This window comes from Quercus suber, unplaced genomic scaffold (assembly GCF_002906115.3).
Source record: "Quercus suber isolate HL8 unplaced genomic scaffold, Cork oak 2.0 scaffold_79, whole genome shotgun sequence".
Taxonomy (NCBI): Eukaryota; Viridiplantae; Streptophyta; class Magnoliopsida; order Fagales; family Fagaceae; genus Quercus; species Quercus suber.
Window position 1 is genome coordinate 291,345 of NW_027069544.1, and position 15,627 is coordinate 306,971.

A 15,627-nucleotide genomic window follows, 5' to 3' on the forward strand; every position below is an offset into this window, starting at 1 on the left:
CCATAAAGGGCCAGGTTCTAGCAGACTTGACGGCGGAGTTCGTTGAGCCAACTATAGACGAAAGGTCAGTTGGAGCGGTCTCTGTCCCGAGGCCACCATGCTGGAAAGTATATGTTGATGGTGCGGCAAACCAAAGAGGGTCGGGAGTAGGACTAGTCTTGGTGTCCCCTGAAGATCATGTCATAGAGAAATCCTTGAGGCTCGGATTCCCAGCCACAAACAACGTGGCCGAGTACGAGGCATTATTGCAGGGTATGGCCATGGTACGGAAGATGGGGGGGAGGTCGGTGGAGATGTTTTCAGACTCGAGATTGGTAGTGGGATAGGTAAGGGGAGAGATGGAGGCTCGAGATCCGAGAATGCAAGAATACCTGAGCCAAGTCAAGCGCTTGCAGTCGGACTTCGACCCTTTCAGTCTGTCTCATATCCCTAGGGGTGGAAACAGCCATGCCGACTCATTAGCCACACTCGCAACTTCCTCGGCAGACGGCCTACCTCGGATTATACTTGTGGAGCACCTAGAGAGGGTGAGTGAGGTGACGAAGGAAGCGATCCCCATCCTTAGGGTCGGAGTGGGTCCCAGCTGGATGGACCCCATTTTGAGATTCCTCAAAGATGATATCCTACCCCAAGACAAGTCAGAGGCTGAGAAAGTACGAAGAAAAGCTCCTCGGTTCTGGTTATCCGAGGATCACAAACTGTACAGGCGCTCCTACTCAAGGCTATACCTGCTATGCGTCCACCCCGAAGCAGCAAAATTACTGCTCGAAGAGTTGCACGAGGGAATCTGCGGGAGCCACATAGGGGGGAGATCGGCATTAAGAAGTTCTGTAATGACCTGTGCCCTCTGAATCTTTGTAATCAATCTTAAAAGAAATAATAAGAACATTAAGCTTCGGAAGACCAGTCCGAGGAGCATCATTGTGCATCCTAATCCATGTTTAAGTTGATAAATCCACATGCAACCATACAGGGTAGTTGTACCCCTTACTAGGGCCTAGTTCTTGAGCCCACTCTCTATAAATTCATTGAAGGGCAAGCTGGGCTTGGGTCCACTCTCACCACTTGAAGAAGTGTCCCAACTCTGGTCCCTACATAACTGATTTAGAATGTTTAGTTGTTTTGAAAACAATTGACACAAAGCCATAAAAAAAATAAATATTTGTGAATTCACTAAAATTAATTATAACCATTTGTGAGGGTTAATTTTTTACGGTATCCTGGCCCAAGCTTAAGCAAGGACCTCAGACCCTCTTGTTATAGTTTAAAGGGATTGGGCTTGGTTCACCACAGCTAAATGGGCTGGTTACAAACCAGGTTATGCGCAGAGCAAAGATCCTACAACACATATACATTAGCAAGCAAGAATATATGTATTGAACAGCAAGAAAAACAGCAAAAAGACAATGTATTGTAAAAGAAAAAAGCACATAGACTAGTAGGGATCTACAAATTAATATGAAATATTTGATTATCTTTTTAATTATGGATTACGGTATGCTCACTAAAACATGATACAAGGTCCAAGTAGGCTAAAAAATTACAGACTTAGATGGCTAGCCAAGCCTTTAAGACTTGCAAAGTTTGAATCCCCTTGAATCCAAGTAAATACTAGTGGCTGTTTATGGGATACCGGAAGGTTTTTTCCTATTTCTTTTGAATTTTGACAGAGTTTTCTCAATGATTCTGTTGTGATTCCACTATTGCTGAATGCCCCTTTGATGTTGGCTGCCTACCCCTTTTATAGTGTCATGGTAGGATTCTAACGTACCACTAATTTCTTTCTTTTGCTCCCCTGGGCATTAAAGCTCGTGCTGTGCCCGTTACTCAAATGGTAGGTTCATTCTTCATTCCTTATAATTTTCTCCTTTTAGCACTGTTTCCCTCAAAGTCCTTCGCTGACTTTCCATTCGGTGGTGCTCCTAGGTAGCTGACCTTTAATCTCTCTTCTTTCAATGCTTCCATGCCTTTACCCTTTGTCATTTTTCCAGAGTGAGCCGAATCCTTCCCTGCCAAGTTGAAGGTCTTCCTTGCTACTTCCCCTTATGTTTCATCTTTCTGGGTTCCCCGAAGTGCTAGTCTTTTTCTCACGATTTGTTGTTTTCCAAGCCCTTTGGTTCTTTGCTACATCACTAAGTGCTTGAGGAGGACATATCTATCCTTCGTTGCCTGTGCTTTTTTTATTCCCCCTTTTTGAGCTGTCTTAATCCCACTCTGGTTGTGTTGCACGTCTCAGGGATCCTTGGCTCTTGGTGGTCTCTGGGATCCTAGCCTAGTTTCTTTCTACCGTTTATTTTTTTTAATTTTTTTTTTGTCTTCTGATCTTGGCAGGCTGGGCCTTTGTTTCATGGGCTCTAAAACCTGCTCCTTCATGGATCTTGGGCTTCAAATCTTTAGGCCTTATATTATGATTTTTTTTGAACCTCAACACCTTTTAAATTTCTTTACTTCTTATTCTATATATAACCAACATTGTGGTATTTATTATATATAATTAAAAATATTACTAATATGATAAATAAATAAATAAATAAATTTTTTTTATTAATTATTTAAATGTAATGAAATTTTGATGTTAGTTTTCTAAGATTATATGAGAAAAACTTGTTTAGAAATAGGAAAAAATTTAGCTAGAAAAGTTGTTGTAGCCTTAGGCTACAATCTTACTCAATAAAATAAGCATTATTGCATATTTTGAAAATTTAACCGTTAAATTGCATGTTCTTTACACTCTTAATACACATGTTAAATTTTGTGTCAATTGGATATTATTTATTATATGATTTATAAGTTATATTTTATGCATAATTTTAAATTACAAAAACTTGAAATTTAAATAATTTATTGATGACATAACTATTAATCTTTAATTTTCTAGAAATTTTGCAAGAATGAAGGATATAAGAGAGAGAGAGAGAGAGAGAGAGAAACAGAGAAAGAGAGAGAGATTGGTTCAAGTTAGTGAAGTTACATCTGATGCAATTTTATAAAAGTTACACATTGTTGAGGTCCAAAAAAAATCATAATATAAGGCCCAAAGATTTGAAGCCCAAGATCCATGAAGGAGCAGGTTTTAGAGCCCATAAAACAAAGGCCCAGCCTGCCAAGATTAGAAGACAAAAAAAAAAAAAAGAAAAAAAAAAAGGAGGAAGAAAGAAACTGGGTCGGGATCTTAGAGACCGCCAAGAGCCAGGGATCCCTGGGATGCGCAACACAACAAGAATGAGATTGAGACAGCTCAAACAGGGGGAATCAAAAAACACAGGAAACGAAGGATAGATAGGTCCTCCTCAAGCGCTCAGTGATGTAGCAAAAAACCAGAGGGCTTGGAAAGCAACAAATCGTGAGGAAAAGGCTGGCACTTCGGGGAACCCAGAAAGATGAAACATAAGGGGAAGTAGCAGGGAAGACCTTCGACTTGGTAGGGAAGGATTCGGCTCATTTTGGAAAAATAACAAAGGGGAAAAGCGTGGAAGCATTGAAAGAAGGGAGATTGAAGGTCGGTTACCTAGGAGCACCACCAAATGGAAAGTCAGCGAAGGACTTTCAAGGAAACAACACCAAAAGGAGAAAACTATAAAGAATGAGGAAAGAACCTACCATCTGGGTAACAGGCACAGCACAAGCTTTGATGCCTAGGGGAGCAAAAGAGAGAAATTAGTGGTACCCTAGAATCCTACCATGACACTATAAAAGGGGCAGGCGGCCAACATCAAAGGGGTATTCAAAAATAGTGGAATCATAAGAGAATCATTGAGAAAACTCTGTCAAAATTCAAAAGAAATAGAAAAATACCTCTGGTATCCCATAAACCGCCATTAGTATTTGCTTGGATTCAAGGGGATTCAAAATTTGCAAGTATTAGAGGCTTGAATAGCCATCTAAGTCTGTAATTTTTGAACTCATTTGGACCTTGTATCATGTTTTAGTGAGCATATTGTGATCCATAATTAAAAAGACAATCAAATACTTCATATTAGTTTGGGGATCCTTACTAGTCTGTGAGCACCTTGTAATTTATAATTAAGAAAAAAAAAGATAATGAAATATCTTATACTGATTTGAGGATCTCTAACAGTTATTTTGCGTATTTCTTTATTACATTATCTTCCTTTGCTGTTTTTCTTGCTATTCAATACATATATTCTTGTTTGCCAGTATATACGAGTTGTAGGATCTTTGCTCTGCACATAACCTGGTTCGTAAACAACCTATTTAGCTGCGGTGAACCAAGCCCAGTCCCTTCAAACTATAACAAGAGGGTCTGGGGTCCTTGCATAAACTTGAGCTAGGATACCATCAAAAATCAACCCTCACATTTTGGTGACTCCGCTGGGGACTGGGTAAAGGAGAGGGAAAAGGCAGTCCCTTCGCAGAAGCATGGCTCTAGGGCAAAGGAACAGCAAAGGTACCAATGTGCCACTTGCAGCCTCTGAGCCCGCAGGAGAGAATGAAATAGCCTCCAGGCAGAGGAATGAGGTGCCTCTGGTAGAACAGGAAGTGGTATCAGGCCAAAGGCACGCAAGGTAGGAACCAGACTCTGTAGCTCAAATGGTGGAAATGTTGAAAGATTTGTAACAAGAAATTCGCCTTCTCAAAGAGTGCAGAATGCAGGAAATCAGGGACAATGTCCCCCCGGTGATCAACCAGGACAAAGCTCAATCAGAGGGAGGGTCAGCAGTAAGAGGACCTGGCAACCCCCAGTACCTAACATTGGCAAATGTTAATGCTCTTTCGGAGCAGGAAAGGGAAAAACTCTCAGGGATTCCCAAGCAATTTTCTCGGGATCCCCCATTCCCACCAGAACTCCTCGACAAGCCATATCCTAAAGAATATGACCCCCAAAATTCCATCCTTTTGATGGAAGGAATAAGAGTGCTGTGGAACATGTAAGTAGGTTTATTCACACTATGGGCCCCTACGGAAGAGATAGAGAACTGCGCCTAAGGGAGTTTGCTAAGTCTCTAGTAGATAGAGCATATACTTGGTACACCACGCTAAAGCTTGGGTTTGTTAAGACCTGGGACGAAATGATGGAGAGGTTCTGTGAAAAACATTACCCCGGTGAAGACAAGGTCACCTTCTAAAGCTTTCAGATGGTAAGGCAAATGCCTGGAGAGGATCCTATCCAGTTCATCAAAAGATTTGAAGATATTTCTCTAGACTGTTATGGAGACCACGAGGAAAAAGAGCTCGTGGAGACCTGCATATCCAACATACTCTTTGATTACAGGCTCAGCCTTGAAAATTTATGCATCACTCAGTTTGCTGACCTGCTACAAAGAACCAGAAGGACAGCACAAACTATAAGGACGAAGAGAGTACTAGTACCCCAGGCCATGACAGCAACGAGAGGAGAGAAAAGGAAGAAACCTAAAGGGAAAATGTTTGAGGAACCATCAGTAATTCCATGTACTGCAGAGGAACTGAACCATGTCCTAGACAAATGGATTAGGGATGGAGTTGTTAGGCCATTCACTGTGTCCAGGCTGCCAGTTGAGGAAGAAAGAAAGAATCCTTTATTCTGCAGAATTCACTACTGCGTCAAGCACTCCTCCAAAGATTACTAGACCATCCGCAGAATTTTTCACAAGAAGTTAAGGGAAGGAACCCTGGAGCTCACTCAGAAAGAACCCGAAGTGCAAAGGAATCCCCTACTTAACCACAAAGGGAAAAGGGTGGTAGTTGTGGTGATCCACGAGAACCCAGTAGAAGCAGAGGAATCTGAAGGATCCTTCCACCCAAACACAGTCCAAAACTCTCTAAAAGAACCCTAAGTTCAAGTCATTATTCAACCAGTTGGGATTCGGGCCAAAAGTAAGAAGGGTGGCCATAGAGTCCCTCATGAGTATAGTAGGAGATTCAGGGATGGAATGTTTCACAGCAGAATCCCATACTAGTCGAGCTTACTTAGAAACAACCAATGCAATAACCTTCACTGACAAAGACATGGAGGTCGAGTTTCCAGACCATCTTAGACCCTTTTATCTAATGGCCACTATAAATGGTTTCTAGGTCAGAAGAGCACTAGTAGACACAGAGGCATTACTCAACCTCATAGCCCTGAGTACCCTGGAAGTCGTGAGCCTGACCGGCAGGAGGATCCTAAGGACTCCCATGGAGATAACAGGATTTAGAGGATCAGCAGAATCAATCGAGGGATATGTACAGCTAGCCTTAAGAGTGGAGCCAATAGTAACCCTGACCAAATTTCATGTAATCAACTCAGAGGTGTCTTACCATATATTGCTATGTTGCCTATGGCTCCATAAGCACCGCCTTATACCGTCCACGAACCATCAATGTGTTAAAGGGAGGTTGAATGGGAGGTTTGTAAGGATCCCTGCCAACCATAATCCTTTCAGCCAAGGGGAAGTAAATTTTGTGGAAACAATGTTCTATGATGAGTTAGAACAAGACAATGAGAGTCCCATGCCAAGGACCCCAGAAGCACCTATCTTGGAAGAAGAAGAGGGAGGGGGTACCTGCAACTTAAGAAACCTCTTGGAGAGAAAAAGGTAAAAAAGGGAGCCTAGCACTTCAGGATCTCGGGAATATGTAGTATTACGAGAACCTGGGGGAAGGATGATTTATAGCTTATGAAAGTGCGCGGGGCCTGAATGCATCGTGCAGGAGGGTCCCGGACCACCAGAATATATGGTGGCTCAAGAAGAAGTCTCAAAGGAACCAGTTAAAGAAACGCAAATTCAGCCTGAGAAAGAATTAAAGGAAATAAACTTGGGGGCTGAGCTGGGATTCCAAAAGCCTGTCTGCATTAGTAGTCAATTAACAGCAAAAGAAAAGGAGCAATTAGTGGCCTTGCTCAAGGAATACATGGATGTATTCGCATGTATCTATGATGAGATGTCTGGTCTGGATCTAGGACTGGTAGTCCATGCTTTCAACGTGGACCCAGGAGTCAAGCAAGTAATCCAACTAGCTAGGGTCTTTCACATTGACGTAGAAACTCAGATAACTCAAGAAATCAAGAAGCTGCTAGCAGCTAGTTTTATCAAGCCTATTCAACATTCCAAGTGGCTTTCCAACATAGTATCTGTGAAGAAAAAAAACGGCCAAATCCGTTGGTGTGTGGACTTTCACAACCTAAACAAGGCATGTCCAAAAGATGAGTTCCCTCTGCCTAATATTGACCTCCTTGTGGATTCAGTTACGAGACGTTCTATGTTTTCATTCATAGATGGGTATAGTGGGTACAACCAAATTCGCATAGGTACTAAAGATGTGAAAAAGACAGCATTTAGAACCCCAATTGGGAATTTTTATTAAACTGTGATGCCTTTTGGCCTCAAAAATACAGGAGCCACGTATCAGCGAACCATGACAGCAATCTTCCATGACATGATGCATAAAGAAATGGAGGACTATGTGGATGATATTGTGGTAAAATCAAAGACTAGAGCAAAGCACTTTCAAACACTTGAACAAGTTTTTGAAAGGTGCAAGAAGTACAAACTGCGTATGAACCCCATGAAGTGTGCTTTTGGGGTATTTGCTAGAAAATTTCTTGGGTTCCTAGTACATCACAGAGGAATAAGTGTAGATCCAGCCAAAGTCATAGCCATTGCAACAATGAGGAGGCCTACAACAGTAAGGGAGCTTAAGAGCATCCTAGGAAGAGTTTCCTACATTAGGAGATTTGTGATAGGATTGGCCTCGGTCACAAGTAGTTTATCCAAACTGTTGAAAAAAAGGAGCTGAATTCACCTAGGAAATCGAGCAGCAGGAAGCCTTCCAAAGGATCCAGCAGATCATGAATCGCCTTCCTAAACTCCAAGCACCAGTACGTGGGTGACTTCTTTTGCTATATTTGGCGTCGAACTCCCAAACGATAGAAGTCTTGCTAGCACAAGAGGATGATGATGGGAAAGTAACCCATTTACTACGTAGCCAAAACACTTAAAGATGCTGAGACCAAGTACCCCAGGATAGAAAGAGCTTGCCTAGTAGTCATCTATGCATCCCAAAGACTGAAGCGATATTTCTTATCTCACCAAATCCTTTTGGTGACTAAGTCACACCCCATAAAAGCACTCCAACATCAGCCCCTCTTGACAGGAAGGATATCATAGTGGTTGGTCCTTCTCTCCCAATACGACATAGGCCTCAGGACCCTTAAGGCTATCAAAAGTCAAGCCATAGCAGATCTGTTAGCCTAGTTGCCAAGGGAGGAAGAGTGTTCACTAAGTGAAGAAATCCCAGGGGAAGTGGCAGTAGCAGAAATCCCGGGAAAGAAATGGACAATGAGATTTGATGGATCAGCAACAACTACCTTAAATGGACTGGGAATTGTACTTAGCTCCAAAGATGGGGACACCATACTCCTATATTTTAAGCTTGGGTTTTCCTATTCAAATAATGCATCTGAATACGAAGCATATTTGACTAGGTTAACCATAGCACTTGGCATAGGAGTAAAGCATATAAAAGTTCTATGAGACTCCAATCTTTGGTTTCCTAGGTGAAAGGTGACTTTGCACTGAGAGAGTAGAGTTTAGCAGCTTATAGGACTTAGGTGCAAAGGATAGAGCAGGAATTCCAGACCTTTAGCGTGGAGTACACCCAGAAAAGTGAGAACAGGTTTACTGATGCGCTCGTAACCCTGGGATCCCAAGTATCGTTCAAAGGAAGAGACCCCCTAGTAAGAATAGGAAAACATGAGCATTTCATCATAAGGACCCTCAAAAGGATGTTCCCCAGAGAGCCCAGGCAACAGGACTAGAGGAATGAAGTCAAAGAAAAAAAAATGAGAGAAGCAAGATCTAGAGAAAGTATCAAGGAGTTGAGGGACTACACTCTGATAGAAGGGAAACTATACAAGAGGCTGCCAGGAAGGATCCTGTCCAGGTGTATCGATGAGAAAGAAGGAAAGCTGAGATTAGAAGAACTACACAGCCAAGCTTGTGGAGTTGCAGAAAAGATCAGTCTATACAAGAGGATGCAGCGCATGGGGTACTATTGGCCAAGTATGAACAAAGAGGCAGCGACTATACATGAAAAGTGCCAAAAATGTTAGTTTTCAATGGACAAGGAAGAAAGCTATGCTGTATTTGTTACAGAGGATTGGAGAACTCCATTCATGGAGTACTTGGCTCAAGGGATCCTACCAACTGACAAGACATTAGCCCACCAACTCAAGAAACTCATGGTCAGGTATTTCTTCCAGAATGGGATCCTATTCAAAAGGGGGTACAACTGGGATCCCCTAAGATGCCTAGGGCCAAGGGAAGCTAGAGAGGTACTTAGGGAAGTCCATTTCAGTGATTGTAGAAGTCACCCAGGAAAAAGAAGACTCTACAAGCAATTGCTACTATTGGGGTACTATTGGCCAACAATGAAAAAGACTCTGAGGAACTAGTCGAAACATGTTATGCCTGTCAAGTCCTTGGAGATGCAATCCACACTCACCCCAAATGCACTGCAAGATATGACAACACCATGACCTTTCCACACTTGGGGGCTTGACCTCATAGGGCCTATAAACCCTCCTTCCAATGGTTACATATGGATCCTAGCAGCCACCGAATACTTTACGAAATAGGTAGAAGCTATCCCTTTAAAAAAGGTCACTGGAGCAACCATGACAAACTTCATTCGAGAGCACATCATCACAAGGTTCGGGATCCCCAGGAGGCTGATCAGTGACAATGGGACCCCGTTCATAAACAAAGACATGAAGAGCTTGACTGAAGCATATTACATCAAGCATGGAAGGTCTACACCATACTACCCATAAGGAAATGGCTAGGCTGAAGCCACTAATAGGGTGATGCTGAAGATCCTTAAGAAGATGAAACATGAATATGGGGGAAAATGGAATGACCGCTTGACAAATGTACTTTGGGCATGCAAGAGCTCTGTGAAAACAACCATAAGATTCTCACCATTCTCCCTTATTTATGGGACAGAAGCCATTAGTCCTGTGGAATTAGTAGTCCCCACACCAAGAGTAGTGCTTGAAGAAAACCAGGAGGACACCGAGGAAGCAAACAATGAAAGGAGGTTGGCAAATCTGGAGAGGTTAGAGGAAGAAAGGGAAGTGGCTAGAAGGAGAAGCTTGAGATACCAGCAAAGGATGGCTAAGGCATATGCACAGGCAATACACCCAAAGACTTTCACCAAGGGGCAACTGGTATTGAGAGTAGCAGAACATGTAAGAAGAAACCTCCTAGGACCCTTCAAATTTGCCCCAAAGTGGAAAAGACCTTACGTCATCAGGGAAGCCCACAATAGTAGGTATTACTGCCTCTCAAAGGAAGATGGGACAATCCTGGAAGATCCCATAAATGGGAAGTGGTTGAAACAATACTATGCATAGAAATGGAGAAACCCCAGTACATTAGGACCCTTTTGCTAACTCCCCAACCTGCTAAGTGTTTTATCGTTCTTTGCTTTTATTATAAATTTCTATTTAAGTAATTTTGTTCAGGAACCTAGGGTAGAAGGTCATTCTGTGATCTTTACTATCTTTGATAACTTTTTTGTGTTCCTCAGAAAGTAATTGTGCTTTGATTTAATGAAATCTCTTTATTCCCTTTAAGTTATTAAATATTGCAAAGTCCGAATATGGGCAGATTTGAGGGGGGTACCCAGGCCAATGCAAAAGAAAAAGAACTTTGACACATGCTATTTTGGGCTATTTTTAGCACCGCCCTTTGCGGTGCGGTTTAGCCAAAACCATAACTGCACTGCACCGCACCTCATTTTTGCAGTCAAATATGCGGTGCGGTGTATAAGATGCAGTTTGAACGGTTTGAAACCAATCTATTTTCAAATTTTGAGCTTTTCTTGCTTAGCCCAAAACTAATTTTTCCCTTTGTTTTGGGCTAAGTTTTAAACTATTAAGCTAGTTTTTCTTTATTTTAGGTTGACTTTCCTAATCAACACTTGTAAGGATTATTAAACTTTTTTTTTTTTTTTGAAAACTAAGGTTATTAAAATATTAATAACATATATAATATTAAAAAAATTAATATTAATATATAGAAATGGTACAGTGCGGTGCGGTTTCCTTATTATAAAATTGTAAACTGCACTGCACCATGCGGTGCAGTGTAGTGCATTATTACTTACGATGCGGTGCAATTATGCCATTTTGTGGGAAATTTTTGCAGTCTGGTGAACACCCCTTTCACCACTTAGAATTTGGGGTTGTTTGGCAAATCCTCACCTGTTCTGCCAAATATACGTTGCATGGTTTTGACATGGTTGTTATTTTCCAAGCCCTTTAGAGACATATGGTGTTACAACTTTTGGTTTAAAACCATTCCTTATACCTGGTAAAAGCGAACCAGCCTTTGTTTAGTGGATGACTGTTGATTGTTGACAAAAGGCTTATCAGACTGGACATACTTGTGAATATTGGGAGATCGAAAGAAATAATATATAGGCTTTGTGCCTAAATGTGGGTAGTTATGTGTATCTGTACTGTTCTGGTTTGGCTGCGTGCCTTTTATTTGTAAATATATGTTTTGACAAGGTGATACGGGGGAATGGGCAGACTAACAACGTAAAGGCCAAGTATATAGTAAGTTAGGCAAAGTTTTGAAGAATTAAGAAAAATAGCATCTCGAGTTTTAGAAACTCGAGATCCATATTAAAACTCGAGTCTTAAAAACTCGTTTTGTGAGTGTTGTTGGACTGAAAATGCCACATGGATCTCGAGTTTTTGAAAATCGAGTTCCATGCAAAAAAAAAATTATTTTGATCGCCCCTATAGTGGCGTTTTTAAGTCCTATGATGACGTTTTAAAACCCTATAGCGGTGTTTTCCTGCAAAATTTTTTTATAAGTGTACAATACCAGGTTCAGGGAGTCCTATAGTGGTGTTTTTAAGCCCTATAGTGACATTTTTAAGCCCTATAGCAGCGTTTTCCTGCAAAATTTTTTTATAACTCCATTTATAAGCCCTATAGTAACGTTTTTAAGCTCTATAGCAGCGTTTATGGAACTCGAGTCTTTAAAACTCGATTTCCACGTGGATTTTTTTTCCACACCACACTTATCCGCTTACAAATCGAGACTTAAAAACTCGATTTTTATCTTGGAACTCGAGTTTTAGACACTCGAGATGCTAGTTTTCTACATTCTTTTGCAACATGAGACCTAACTAAATTTTTTAATATTTGTTGTTATTTAGAAAAAAAATTCAGGTGATACTTGTGTGGCTTAATGAGGAAAAAATGTCACCAATTCAACAAAAAGAGAAAGTTGTACAATTTTTTATTGCAGTTCAAAGTGTTTTCTCTTTTGCCTTCCTTTTTGGTTGCTTTTGCGTTCTACATCTGCAGGTGTGCATCGTTTTCAATGACTTTTGTGGAAACGTGCTTCTTCTCCTTGCTAGTATAATATTATGTTATTTGACTTCATGCTTTTGCATTCTTTTTTTGTTTTTATTTTTTATTTGAAAGTTGTTAGCAACAATTTTTTATTCCTTCAATGCAGGGCTTTTGAGGTCTCTGGTGCCTTCATAACCCTGTTCACGATCGTACACCATTTGAAGGTCTTAATCTTTGAATACTAATTTCTCTGTGTAAAAATTTCATTAAGGATTTCATGAAGTCAATTGCATTGTTGATTCATTGAATTGATAGATTATGTTTGTACTTCTTGTAGCTATTTGACTATCATATGTAATTAAAACTATGATTTTTTACAATTACTTATAATTGAATCAATTATGTTGACAATAGATTATGAAATTTGTTGGCACATTTTGAGCAAAAGTTGTAAGGTCATATGAGTTAGTAATAGTAAAACAGATTTTGACCGTTGATACACAGCTTTATGTTCTATTTGGATACCGTTTGTTTTGCTGAAAACTGAAAACATTGTAGCAAAATAATTTTTAGATGTGTAAATAGTATTGCCAGACCCAATTTTTTTTTCCTAAATAAAGTAATTGCAAGTCTTGTGAACAGTACACAGGACCCACGGGAAAAGCAAAATTTTGCTCCATGCATGTGAAATGCATGTGAAACGCTCTTCTAAAAAAAAAGTGAAACGCAGACGCGTGCTTTTCAGCACTATCCAAACAAAGGCTTAATCCCAAAACATTGGAGTTGGCTTTAGATTTTGACTGATGAAAAAAGTTTTCAGTTTTTGTTTTACACCCTATTCTCTTTAATTTGCAATTCCTTTGTAAATGAGATGTGTGTAGACAGGGAAAATTCCCGACCTATCACAAGCTAACACGTCACACTACTAAGTCCACAAAATACAGCCAATTACAAAGCGCCACATATTGCTGCTAGATTTTGCTATCATTACTCAGAAACCAACAGAAATTTGCCAAGTGTCATGCAAAAACCAATCACACATCATCGCACGTGTAAGCGATGACATAATCAGTTTCGCACGTGTAAACGATGACATAATCAGCCTCGCACGTGTAAGCGATGACATAAGCGGACCAATCAAGCGCTGCCATGTGTCACCAATCAAGCTTTGCCACGTGTCACTTACCTACCCCTAAACTCCTATAAATAGAAGCCTTCCTAAGGCATTTGGAAGGTAATCTAGAGGAGATCTGAGAGATCTGAGATCAAGAGATTTGGAGAGGACACCAAGCCATTTGAAGCACTCAGAAGTCCAGAAGCTCTGCCGGAACCAAGCTCTTAAGCCTCCAAGAACTTCAAGGACTTCAACTTCGAATACGAAAAACATTCGAAGGAAAATCATCCAAATCATCCGCCTAGATCCAAAAGTTTGCTGGAATCAAGCTCAAAAGCCTCCAGAATCTTCAACAAATCACAAATCAGTGAAGCTCTACGGATTCAAGCCTCTAAAGCCCCGAAGAACTTCCACCACAAACCTTCGAATACGAAGAACATTCAAAGAGGAATCATCCAAATCATATTCCTAAATCTCAAAGTTCACTGGAATCAAGCTCAAAAGCCTCCAGAAACCTCACAAATCATAAATCAGTGAAGCTCTACGGATTCAAGCCTCTAAAGCCCTGAAGAACTTCTACCACAAACCTTCGAAGACGAAGAACACATCAAGAACACGAAGAACACATCAAGAACACGAAGAACACACGAAGAACACGAAGAACGTGAAGAACAAGGGATTTCTAACAAGCTCATAGCCAGAGATTCATTGTAATTCTGTTTCAACAATCTTCGATCTATCCCTCAACCAAATTGAAGGATATTTTGTGTTCAAATCAAAATTACATTATTACAATTCCAATCAACAAGTCTTTCAAGGAGATCGAATCAGAGGTTAACTCTTTTGTAATTACAGAGAATTGTACCACACATTCATCAATACAAATTCGCATTTGTGCAACTATTTTACTTGTTTGACTTATTTCGAACCGAGAAATTTAGTCGTCCACATATTCTGGCACGCCCGGTGGGACATCTCTGCCTCTTATCTCATTCTCCTTCAGAGAAAGAAATCTTCATCATCTTGCTACCAGCTCCAGTGGCCTCTAGCGAGAACATCCAAGCTTCAACAGCTACTTCAACTAAACTTGGTACGGCTACCACCAACAAATGCATTGGTGTAATCAATTGTAGCCAACCCAAAGCAAACCATCAACTTCAATCTCAATCAACCAAGGAAACCAAGGTCCAGTCAATCATCTCCTTAGACCCTCTTACAAGAAACAAGGTCATCAACAAGGACATCTCCACCTTGGAACACCTCAAGTATGGGGGCAAATCCCCTTCTTCCTTCACAAGAAGTTGGTTACACGATCTTTCTCCCATCAAAGGGAACCCAAAAAATGAGATTTCATGTGCTCACTTCAATTCACTTCCTTCTCCATCATCTTGGAAAGTTGTGTCAGTCATGATGACTAACACCTCTACAATGGAAGAAAAGATGGTTGAAATGGAACAAAGGGTCGTCCTTCTCACAAAAGCACTTGAAGATAAGGACCTCCAAATTGCAACTTTAATGAACAAACTCGAAGTACAAGATCTTGGTGAATCAAGCCATGGTCATAAATTCGCATCTGCAAAGGATGACGAAGGGAGAGAAATTGAAAACACTCCCCGACGAGAACAATCTACTTCGGTTGCTTCGTTATCAGTCCAACAATTACAAGACATGATAACAAATACCATCCAAGCACAATATGGAGGTCCTTCTACAAGTTCTCTCACATATTCAAAACCCTACACAAAGCGCATCGACAACATGAGGATGCCAAATGGGTATCAACCCCTCAAGTTCTTGCAATTTGATGGCCATGGAAATCCTAAGCAACACATTGCTCACTTTGTAGAAACTTGTGAGAACGCAGGGACTCAAGGAGGCCTCCTTGTAAAGCAATTTGTCCGTTCGCTCAAAGGAAATGCCTTTGATTGGTATACAGACTTAGAACCCGAGTCAATCGACAGTTGGCAACAACTCGAAAGAGAGTTTCTTGACCGATTCTATAGCACGCGTTGTACAGTGAGCATGATAGAGCTTACTAATACCAAACAGTGGAAAGATGAGCCCGTCATTGATTACATTAATCGGTGGCGTTCTTTGAGTCTGGATTGCAAGGATAGACTTTCTGAAATTTCTGCTGTAGAGATGTGCATCCAAGGCATGCATTGGGGACTTCTTTACATCCTTCAAGGGATAAAACCTCGAACATTTGAAGAGTTAG